General features: G+C 40.1%; 1 pseudogene; it reads left to right on the top strand.

Moving 5' to 3' along the window:
- The first annotated feature begins 541 nt into the window (after positions 1–541).
- LOC114204873 (transcription and mRNA export factor ENY2 pseudogene) lies at positions 542–1022 on the top strand (annotated as a pseudogene).
- The last annotated feature ends 8949 nt before the right edge of the window (positions 1023–9971 follow it).

Here is a 9971-nt window from a genome sequence, read left to right on the forward strand (position 1 = left end):
GATGGGTTTGACCTCTCTAGAGAGTGTACACTGACAAGGGAGGGGATTTTAGGTCCCTTGTCATGGGAAGAATCTTACTTGCTTACTCAGAAAGCTGAAAACAGACACCTTATTGTATAGAAACTTGTTCTCCAAGATGCTTCCTATGAAAGGCTCTCAATCCCTGAATTTCTGTCCCTAATCCCATTGTAACTCTTAAAATGACAGTTTGATCATTTCACAGTATAGTATAGAATATATTTCTCTTGTTCATTCATTCATTCATTGGACCAAGAGTCTTGGACTGTCTTCTCTGCGCTAGATACAGCCCTTGGTCTAAAGGAAACCAACTGTGAACAAAGCAGACAAAAACTGTGGCCACCCTGGAACTTAGGCAAATTCTTAAAACAAGTGGAATCTCTGCCACATTAACTGATACAAAGTGTTACAGAATAAAGAAAACAAGAGAGGGGGGAGCTAAGTTTATGATAATGTGGCATGAGTTGAGGGAGCACAGAAATTTTTTAATTGTGTGGTCAAAGAATGTCTCACAAAGCTGTGTGCTTAGGTGCCCGAGCTACTGAGGGTCTAGGTCCGGGCAGCCGAAGAGTGTGGTAGGTAACGGTCGTCAGCGCAAGGGTCATTTCGTCGCTGGGAAGGGACGGCCCTCGCCCGCGGTGATGGTGGTTAGCAAGATGAACAAAGATGCGCAGATGAGAGCAGTGATTAACCAGAAGTTGATAGAAACTGGAGAAAGAGAACGCCTCAAAGAGTTGCTGAGAGCTAAATTAATTGAATGTGGCTGGAAGGACCAGTTGAAGGCACACTGTAAAAAGGTAATTAAAGAAAAAGGACTAGAACACGTTACTGTTGATGACTTGGTAGCTGAAATCACACCAAAAGGCAGAGCCCTGGTACCTGACAGTGTAAAGAAGGAGCTCCTACAAAGAATAAGAACATTCCTTGCTCAGCATGCCAGCCTTTAAGATTGGATGAGATTGTGTTGTTTTGTGGTTTTATTTCTGAAAGTAAAACTTGCCATAAATTAGCAATCAATTTCCCAAAATAAAATCCTTTTTTGTATGATGGTATACAGTTTTCAGTAATGATGTATACATTGTATTGATTTTTTTCCCTAAATGTGTTATTTTAATAAATATCTCATGAATGAAAAAAAAAAAAAAGAATGTCTCACAAAGACCTGAATCTGGGAAGGGGAGCCATGTGTACATCCCAGAAGAGAATGCACATTTTATAAGTGCTAAGACCTGAGATGACAGCATGCCTGGGATGTTAAGGCACATCAATGAAGAGTACCAAGGAGGTCAGTATAAATTATGGGGAAAAGCTCACTTTTCCTCTCTTAAAGATTGAAGACACAGGGGCGCCTGGGTGGCTCAGTCATTAAGCGTCTGCCTTCGGCTCAGGTCATGATCCCAGGGTTCTGGGATCGAGCCCCACATCGGGCTCCCTGCTCTCGGGAAGCCTGCTTCTCCCTCTCCCACTCCCCCTGCTTGTGTTCCCTCTCTCGCTGTGTCTCTGACTGTCAAGTAAATAAAATCTTTAAAAAAAAAAAAAAGATTGAAGACCCAGCTCATTGTATGAACTTAGCACACCTCCAACCCTTTTGGGAACATGACAGGAATACAAAGATAGACTGTGAATAAATGAATGGAGTCCAATGTCCTTCCTCCAGTGCTGGTCACAAAATATTAGTATCACAGACCTATGGACTTTATTTTCTCCCTCTAAAATTCACAAGGAGTTAACAATATTTTAAATTAAAAAAAGCTTTTAAAAAATTACTTAATTTAAAAAATTTAATTTTATTGTATGACTAAATTGATCTTTCTGATTTTTTTTAGGTAGCTTATTTTAGAGAAAAATCCTTTGTTCTTTATTCTTTTGTATTTAAATACTGAAACTAATGCAATGAAAGTGTTAATTGATGTTAGAGAATGTATATTGGCTCTCTAAATTAGCTCTTTAAAGGTCTGATGGAGGTGTTTTGCCAAGAATAAGAATTTTCAACAAATGTTTGGTTTCAGAGAGAGATCAAGGGCAGTGTTTTCCCTTAACTTCAGAATATGGCCAAACATTTATGAAATCATATGCATTTCTCTTTTTATTTTTCCCATTTTTCATTTTGCCAAAGGATTAGCCCTCCCTAGTTCCATAACACCATTATTTGAGGGCATGGCCGATCAAACAGGATACAGACATAACTTATTGTATTGCACTGCACTGTAGTGCACTTTGCAGAAATATTGTGTATTTTACAAATTGAGGGTTTGTGGAAACCCTGAGTCAAGCAGATATATTGGTGCCACTTTTCTAACAGCATTTGCTCACTTCGTGTCTACTGGAATTACATTTTGGTGATTCTTGCAATATTTCAAACTTTTTCATTATTGTAATGTGTGGTAAGTGATCGTTGATGTTACTCTTGTAATTGTTTGGGTCACTACAAACTGCACCCATATAAGATGGTAAAGTTAATTGGTAAATGTGTTGTGCTCCAACACACATTGGCTCCACCAACCTGCCGTTTCCCCTTCTCTCTCCCTCTTCTCGGGCATCCCCATTCCTGAGATAGGCCAATATTGAAATCAGGCCAATTAAAAACCCCTACAATGTCCTCTAAATGTTCAAGTGAAAGGAAAAGTTACTCTCACTTTATATCAGAAGCCAGAAAGGATGAAGTTCAGTGAGGAAGGCATGTTGAAAGCTGAGATAGATCGAAAGCCAGGCACAACAGTTAGCCACGTTGTGAATGCAAAAGAAAAGTTCTTGAAGGAAATGAAAAGTGCTAACCCTGGGGCACCTGGGTGGCTCAGTTGGTTAAGCGACTGCCTTCGGCTCAGGTCATGATCCTGGAGTCCTGGGATCGAGTCCCGCATCGGGCTCCCTGCTCAGCAGGGGGTCTGCTTCTCCCTCTGACCCTCTTCCCTCTCGTGCTGTCTCTCATTCTCTCTCTCTCTCTCTCAAATAAATAAATAAAATCTTTAAAAAATAAAAAAGAAAAGTGCTAACCCAGGGAGCACACATATGATAAAATCAATCAATCAATCAATCAATCAGCCTTATTGCTGATATGGAGAAAGTTTTAGTGGCCTGGATAGAAGATTAAAACAGGCACAATATTTTTTTAAACCAGAGCTTGATCCAGAACAAGGCCTTAGCTCTCTTCAGTTCTATGAAGACTGAGAGACATGAGGAAGCAGCAGAAGAAAAGCGTGAAGCTAGCAGATGTTGGTTCATGAGGTTTAGGAAAGAACCCAGCTCCATAACATCAAAGTGCAAGGTGAAGCTCTACAAACTGCAAGTTCTCCAGAAGATCTAGCTCAGATAATTAAAGAAGGTGGCTACACAGCAGATTTTCAATGTAGACAAAATAGCATCATATTGAGAGATGAGGCCATCTAGGATGTTCACAGCCAGAGAAGAGAAGTCAATCACTGCCTGACTTCAAAGATTCGAAGGACAGGCTGACTCTCTTGCTAAGGGCTAATGCAGCTGGTGACTTTCAGTGAAAGCCAATGCTCATTTACCACCCTGAAAATCCTAGGGCCCTAAAGAACTATTCTAAATCTACTCTGCCTGGACTCTATAAGTGGAACTTCAAAGTCTAGGTGATGGTACATCTGGTTTAATGAATATTTTAAGCCTGCTGCTGAGCCTTACCACTCAGAGAAAAAGATTCCTTTCCTAATATTGACAAATCTGGCCAGCCAAGAGCTCTGATGGGGGTGTACAATAAAATCAATGCTGTTTTAATGCCTGCTAACGCAACATTCATTCTGCAGCCCATGGATCAAGGAGTAATTTTGACTTTCGGATCTCATTTTTTAAGAAATACATTTTGTAAGGCTATGGCTGCCATAGATAGTGATTGCTCAGATGAATCTGTGCAAAGTCAAATGAAAACCTTCCAGAAAAGATTCACTGTTCTAGATGCTATTAAGAACATCCCAGGGTCCTGGGATCGAGCCCCGCATCTGGCTCCCTGCTCCGCGGGAAGCCTGCTTCTCCCTCTCCCACTCCCCCTGCTTGTGTTCCCTCTCTCGCTGTCTCTCTCTCTGTCAAATAAATAAATAAAATCTTAAAAAAAGAACAAGAACATTCATGATTCATGGGAAGAGGTTAAAATATCAACATGAGCAGGAGTTTGGAAGAAATTGATTCTAACCCTCATGGATGACTTTGAGGGGTTCAAGACTTCAGTGGAGGAAGTAAGTGCAGATGTGGTGGAAATAGCAAGAGAACTAGAATTAGAAGTGGAGCCTGAAGATGGGACTGAGTTGCTGCAATCTCGTGATGGAACTTTTAACAGATGAGGAGTTGCTTCTTAGGGATGAGCAAGGAAACTGGCTTCCTGAAATAGAATCTATGCCTGGTGAAGATGCTGTGAAGATGATTGAAATGACAATGAACAATTTAGAATTTTACATAAACTGTTTGATAAAACAGCAGCAGGGTTTGAGAGGCTTGACTCCAATTTTGAAAGAAGTCCTACCTTGGGTAAAATGCTGTCAAACAGCATCACACACTACAGAGAAATCCTTCCTGAAAGGAAGAATCGATCAATGTGGCAAATTTCATTGTCTTATTTTAAGAAATAGCCACAGCCTCCCAGCCTTCAGCAACCACCATCCTGATCAGTCAGCAGCCATCAACACTGAGACAAAACCTTCCACCAACAAAACCGATTCCGACTCACGGAAAGCTCAGATGCTGGTTAGCATTTTTCAGCGAGAAAGCATTTTTTAATAAAGGTATGTTTCTTTAGTCATAAAGGATGCTGTTGCACACTTAATAGGCTACAGTATGGTGTGCACATAACTTTTACCGGTACTGGGAAACCAAAAATTTCATTTGACTCACTTTATTGGGGTATCCACTTTTATTGTGGGGGTCTGAAACGGAACCCAGAATGTCTCTGAGTTATGCCTGTACTTAAAGCTATTAACATTATTATATGTTTATTATTTATATAGCAGTTAATGACTGCAAAGTGCTTTCTAGATCTTCTCTGTTTATTCCTCACTAAGCCATAAGCTATGTAAATTTTTTCAAGGAGGCTGGAACACTTCAGAAATGAAAAAATTAACTAAGAACGGAACAAAGTTTTTAAGAGCCGGAAATACCTAGCTTGAGCACATGACCTAACTTAGCAGTGCTCTTTTCCTTCATCTCCTGTTGCTTCTCTTTCTCTTTTTAATCTCCTTTTCTCCATTTTGATGACATATTTAAGAACATAAGAAAAGGATGTATGTGTGTGTGAGAGAGTGTGAGTGCCAGTGACGTTGAACTATGTCAACCTCATCACCATTTACCTTTCCAATTCAGAGCACTGGATGGCTTTTATTGTTCAATGTGTTTTAAATAATTAGAGAGAAGTGGGAGGAAGAAGGCACTTTGACTTCTTTTCTGTCTCACAAATACTAGCTCAGGTGGCCTCCTCTCACTGAGTCTACTCCATTTGTGGCTTTTATTAGAATGGGCTTTCAGTCATCACATCACATCTTCCAAAACTGCACAGTGTATTTTCCCTTTTACCTATATTTCCTCCCTAATTCACTCAACTGTGGCAGATTTTGCAAAATTTCCAAATGTATCTTTAAATATTAGCCTTTAGGCATTACTTCATTAAATAAAGCTCATTATTTTCTCTTTCTGTTTTTCTTCCTAAACATGCTGAACCCAGGTTCTTATATCACTCTCATTCTTTTCCAGTCCCCAGAAGTTATAGACTAAGATAAAACTTAGACTAGATGGGGGCCAGGACAGAAGAAACAGAATCCAGACTCGGACGTCCTTGAGATTTTTCATGTTGAGTTTATCTGTACAGCTTGTTAGCAGTTTGGAAAACCAGTTTAAGGGTTTTAGAATCTAGAATCCTTGATTCAAATATTGGATCTAACATTGGCCAGCTCTGCAGTCTTTGGTAAATTAATTAGCCTCTCTGAACCTTGGCTTCTTTTTTGTCAAATGGGGATGGTATTTTAGTGCTTAACTCCAGAAGCTCTTATAGGAATCAAAATAGGTAAAGGTCTTATCTTTAGAATTTATCTCATAACATCCCTACAAGACCATATTTTTGCCCCAATTTTACAGACAAGACAACTGAGTATTGACTAGAGTCATAGATAGAGCTAGTCTTCCTTCCTTCCTTCCTTCCTTCCTTCCTTCCTTCCTTCCTTCCTTCCTTCCTTCCTTGCTTCCTTCTTTCCTTCCATGAATATGTATAGAGGGCCAGCTAAGTACCGTCATGAAACTTTCCATTCTAGTGGAAAGAGGTGATGATAAGTAAGTAGCAATATACAAACGAGAATTTTAAAAGTAATAACTGTAATGAAAAGAAAAATGAGGATAACAGAGAGCTACAGAAAAAGAGGGGAGATGTATTTAAAAGGGCCCCTGAGGAATGGACATTCGTGCTGAGACCAGAATGATGAAAAGCTGCACCATGATGGACCAAGGGCATGGGTTGTATGCTCATGGGCACACATCAGAAAGTTGAAGGCACAATACTTTAAAAGGGAGCTTGCCCCTCTGAACAAATCTCTCCCAGCTTTAGGGAGAACACTGACCCTATGGCACTCGGCAGTCTTCAATGATCATATGTCCTCAGTCGGCAACGTGTTTGTGCAGGTTTAATACAATGTGCTTCGTATGCTTGTCTGTGTGATTCCAAAGCGATGAGGGGAGAGGGGCATCAAAATGTGCATATGTCCGTCTAGCTCACTGTCATGTGCTAACCTCAGAGGAAGCTCCCTGCCCAGTATGCTTCACTGGAGAGGAAAAGAGAGAATCTGTTAATGAACAAAGCAATCCAAGTATTTTGTCGGCTGCTGGGACACCACACAGGGCAATTTGCTCAGCTCTTTTGAGCTCGGACTGACCGGCTCCCAACAGAGCAGGGACGAAAATACACAGAACGTGGGTCTTTTAAGCCAGATGTTCCTTGATCCACGCTAGGTTCTGTTATCACATTTCACGCCCTCTTGTGGCTCTGATTACACCATCCCAAGATAGCAAATATTTTGAGAACAATTAGAATTTGGAAGGAGATTCTGACTGGACTTGTGACAAAGGCTCAATCCAATCCATTAGTAATCCTCTCTAAATCAATCTGTCATTTGCACGCTGTGGTGTGACATGTGAGGTATGTCCCCAGACGGGAGAGGAATTCACATTTGAGTATAGAAAGAGGGGCGAACCAGAAGCCCCAGTGAGACCGCAAGTGAAATAATAATATAGAATCATAGGGATTCAACATGGTTGCAGGGCTTACCGCACGGCATGGACCTTCAAGCAGCCAGACATGTTCCCAAGAGAAAAGACAGAAGCAAGATACACGCACGAAGCACCTCGGAGCTGTAGGCCTATATGAATGTGGAGGTAAGACATGTAAATCATCTGCCACCTTAGACTAAGTGTATTCGTTTCCTAAAGTTCTCGTAATAAAGTACCCAAAACATGGGTGGCTTAAAACAACGGAAATTTATTATCCCACAATTCCAGAGAGACCAGATGTCTGACATCAAGGTGCTGGCAGGGCCATGCTTCTTTTAAAGTCTCTAGGGAAGAACCCTTCCTTGCCTCTTCCTGCTTCTCGTATTCGCTGACAATCCTGGGTGTCCTCTTGGCGTGTACATGCATCACTCCAGTCACATGGCTGTCTTGTCCCCGTATGTCCCCACGCTGTCTTTCCTCTGTGCACATCTGTCTCTGTGTCCATCCTGGACTAGGTCATACTGGGTCATACTGGGTTAGTGCCCACCCTAATGACTTCATCTTAACCTGATTGCTTCTGTAATGACCTTTTTTCTCAGAAGGTCACATTCTGAGGCAATGAGGAGTTAGACTTCAACCTGTCCGCTTGAGGGGACATAATTCAACCCATAACACTAAGTTATAGTGCAAGTTGTTAACACTATCTGCTTTCTAACCTGAAGTACCCAATCAGACGGGGCAACAGGAAAAGAGTGCTAGATTTAGGACAAAATATATATTATAATATTATATATATATATATGATTCCCAATTAAATTTTGATTGCAGATCGAAAATGCATAATTTTTAATTGAAGTATGTTCCAAATATTGTATAGGACATACTTATGTTTTTTAAAATATGTATTGGTTATTTATATGAAACTCACATTTCACTGGACATCCTGTATTTTATTTGGCAACCCTAAAACAGGCCCTGTGAGCCTTCCTCCTTCTGGTAGATTCTAGGTTCCAGGCCACTCCAAGAAGACACCAGAAGCAATGCGTTTGCTGCAGAGAACCCTGCCCTGGGATTGCTGAGCCTTGGATTCCAGCCCCCCATGGGCTGCAGATGTCTGATCTGACCAAAGCCATCCACATCTCTATGACTTGGTTTATTCATCAGTTAAAAATGAAATAAGAATGTCTTTCTTACCCACCTTAAATTAGTGTTGTGATGCTCAAACAAGATTAATAAAATGAAAATGCTTCCCAAATATTTGAGTGCTCTCGTAGTAGCAAGTTATTTTTTTCTAGCTTTGAATTTAGGAGCCTGAAGTTTTGCCTTATTCTGTGCTCTGCTGACCAGCAGATAGTGTGGGTGCCTCTATACCTTACCTCTAGGAAATGAATGGTTTCCATGGAGAACCACTGCCTTGGCTTCAGTGTTTCACAATAAAAGACTAAAGAATTGGAATGAGAAATGTTGGCCGTAAAAGTGACCCCCTGAGGTGATGACCAGGACATTTTGCTTTCAGACCTCTGCCCTGAAACATAAAAGTTTTTCCATCAACACCTTCATACATCTCTTTCTCTGCAGATGGAATTAGTGTTTGTGCACCAGTGGGCGAGAAATCAGTTTTTACATTTGGAGAAAAGTCTCATCTAAAAAAAAAAAAATAGGGAGGAAAAAGAGACCCTAAAATGCTGAGTACTGAGATCACAGCCTTTCATTTACTATATGCAACCAATTCTGCGGGAAATTTTCAAGTAAGAACTAGAATAATTAGCCACGCTTGCTAAATAAACACTCGATGTGGTTGCTATCAAAATGAAAATCCATCATTTCTATTTTGACTCTAAGGGTCCATAATTAAGTAGGCTTGGCAGCTGTTTTCAATCCATGTGGGCACCTAAGGAGGAAAATTATATGCTTTATCCAGTAAGGACATTGTGGTTTGTGTTTTACATTTTGTCTCTAAGGGATTTTTTTTTTTTTTTACCAGAAGGTGAAAGGTTTTCCTTCACTTGTTTGAAGCAAAGTGCTCTTGTCAGTTTATAGAAAGTATCATAAAGTGAGAGTAAATTTTAGTAGATCGCTGTAGCTTATGTAACATTTCAATATATTTACCATTTTAATTATTTTCCTTAAATGTGCTATATTTAGTATTTAAGTGTACTATATAAGTGCAGCAATATAGTGTCATTGCTTCAATTGGACATTTGGGGGGGTTACTGTCAAGTGTTAAATCAAATCAATTTTTTTGTTTTCATGGAATGCTTATTTTATTTGACAACTATCTTCTGTTTCATGTGAGACCCCCATGTACTATTAACGGTGTACATAGTCTATAGCTCTATTTGTAGACTGTGTAAAGAAGAAATTCTATGAAATTAATTGTCAAGCAGAACAGCGCTAAAATATTTATGTTATCTAGAAGAGGTAACGCTTCTTGTTTTAACTGAAACTCTTATTTCTAATTAAGATTTCCCTTTTTAATCTTGTGTTTAATTTAGAACATGGCCTTAAGATGTTAGTATTTTATAAGAGTCAGTGACTTTATAATAACCAGTGACTTTTTTACCTAAGACACACATCAATGGAGAGGCGCACAGCTAAGGAGATGGAGTCAGTCTCTCTATCTTGCTGAGGGGAATTGGAAATGGGAAAAAATGGACCTGTACAGTTCTGGCTATCCTGCCACGAACATGGAGCTTCCCAGGAGAGAGAATGATTAGAAGGATGACATGATATCTGCTGGGTGGACCCACAAT

The sequence above is a fragment of the Eumetopias jubatus genome, unplaced genomic scaffold (assembly GCF_037043125.1).
Source record: "Eumetopias jubatus isolate StellerSeaLion01/CBP00866 unplaced genomic scaffold, mEumJub1_p1.0 scaffold_5, whole genome shotgun sequence".
Lineage (NCBI taxonomy): Eukaryota > Metazoa > Chordata > Mammalia > Carnivora > Otariidae > Eumetopias > Eumetopias jubatus.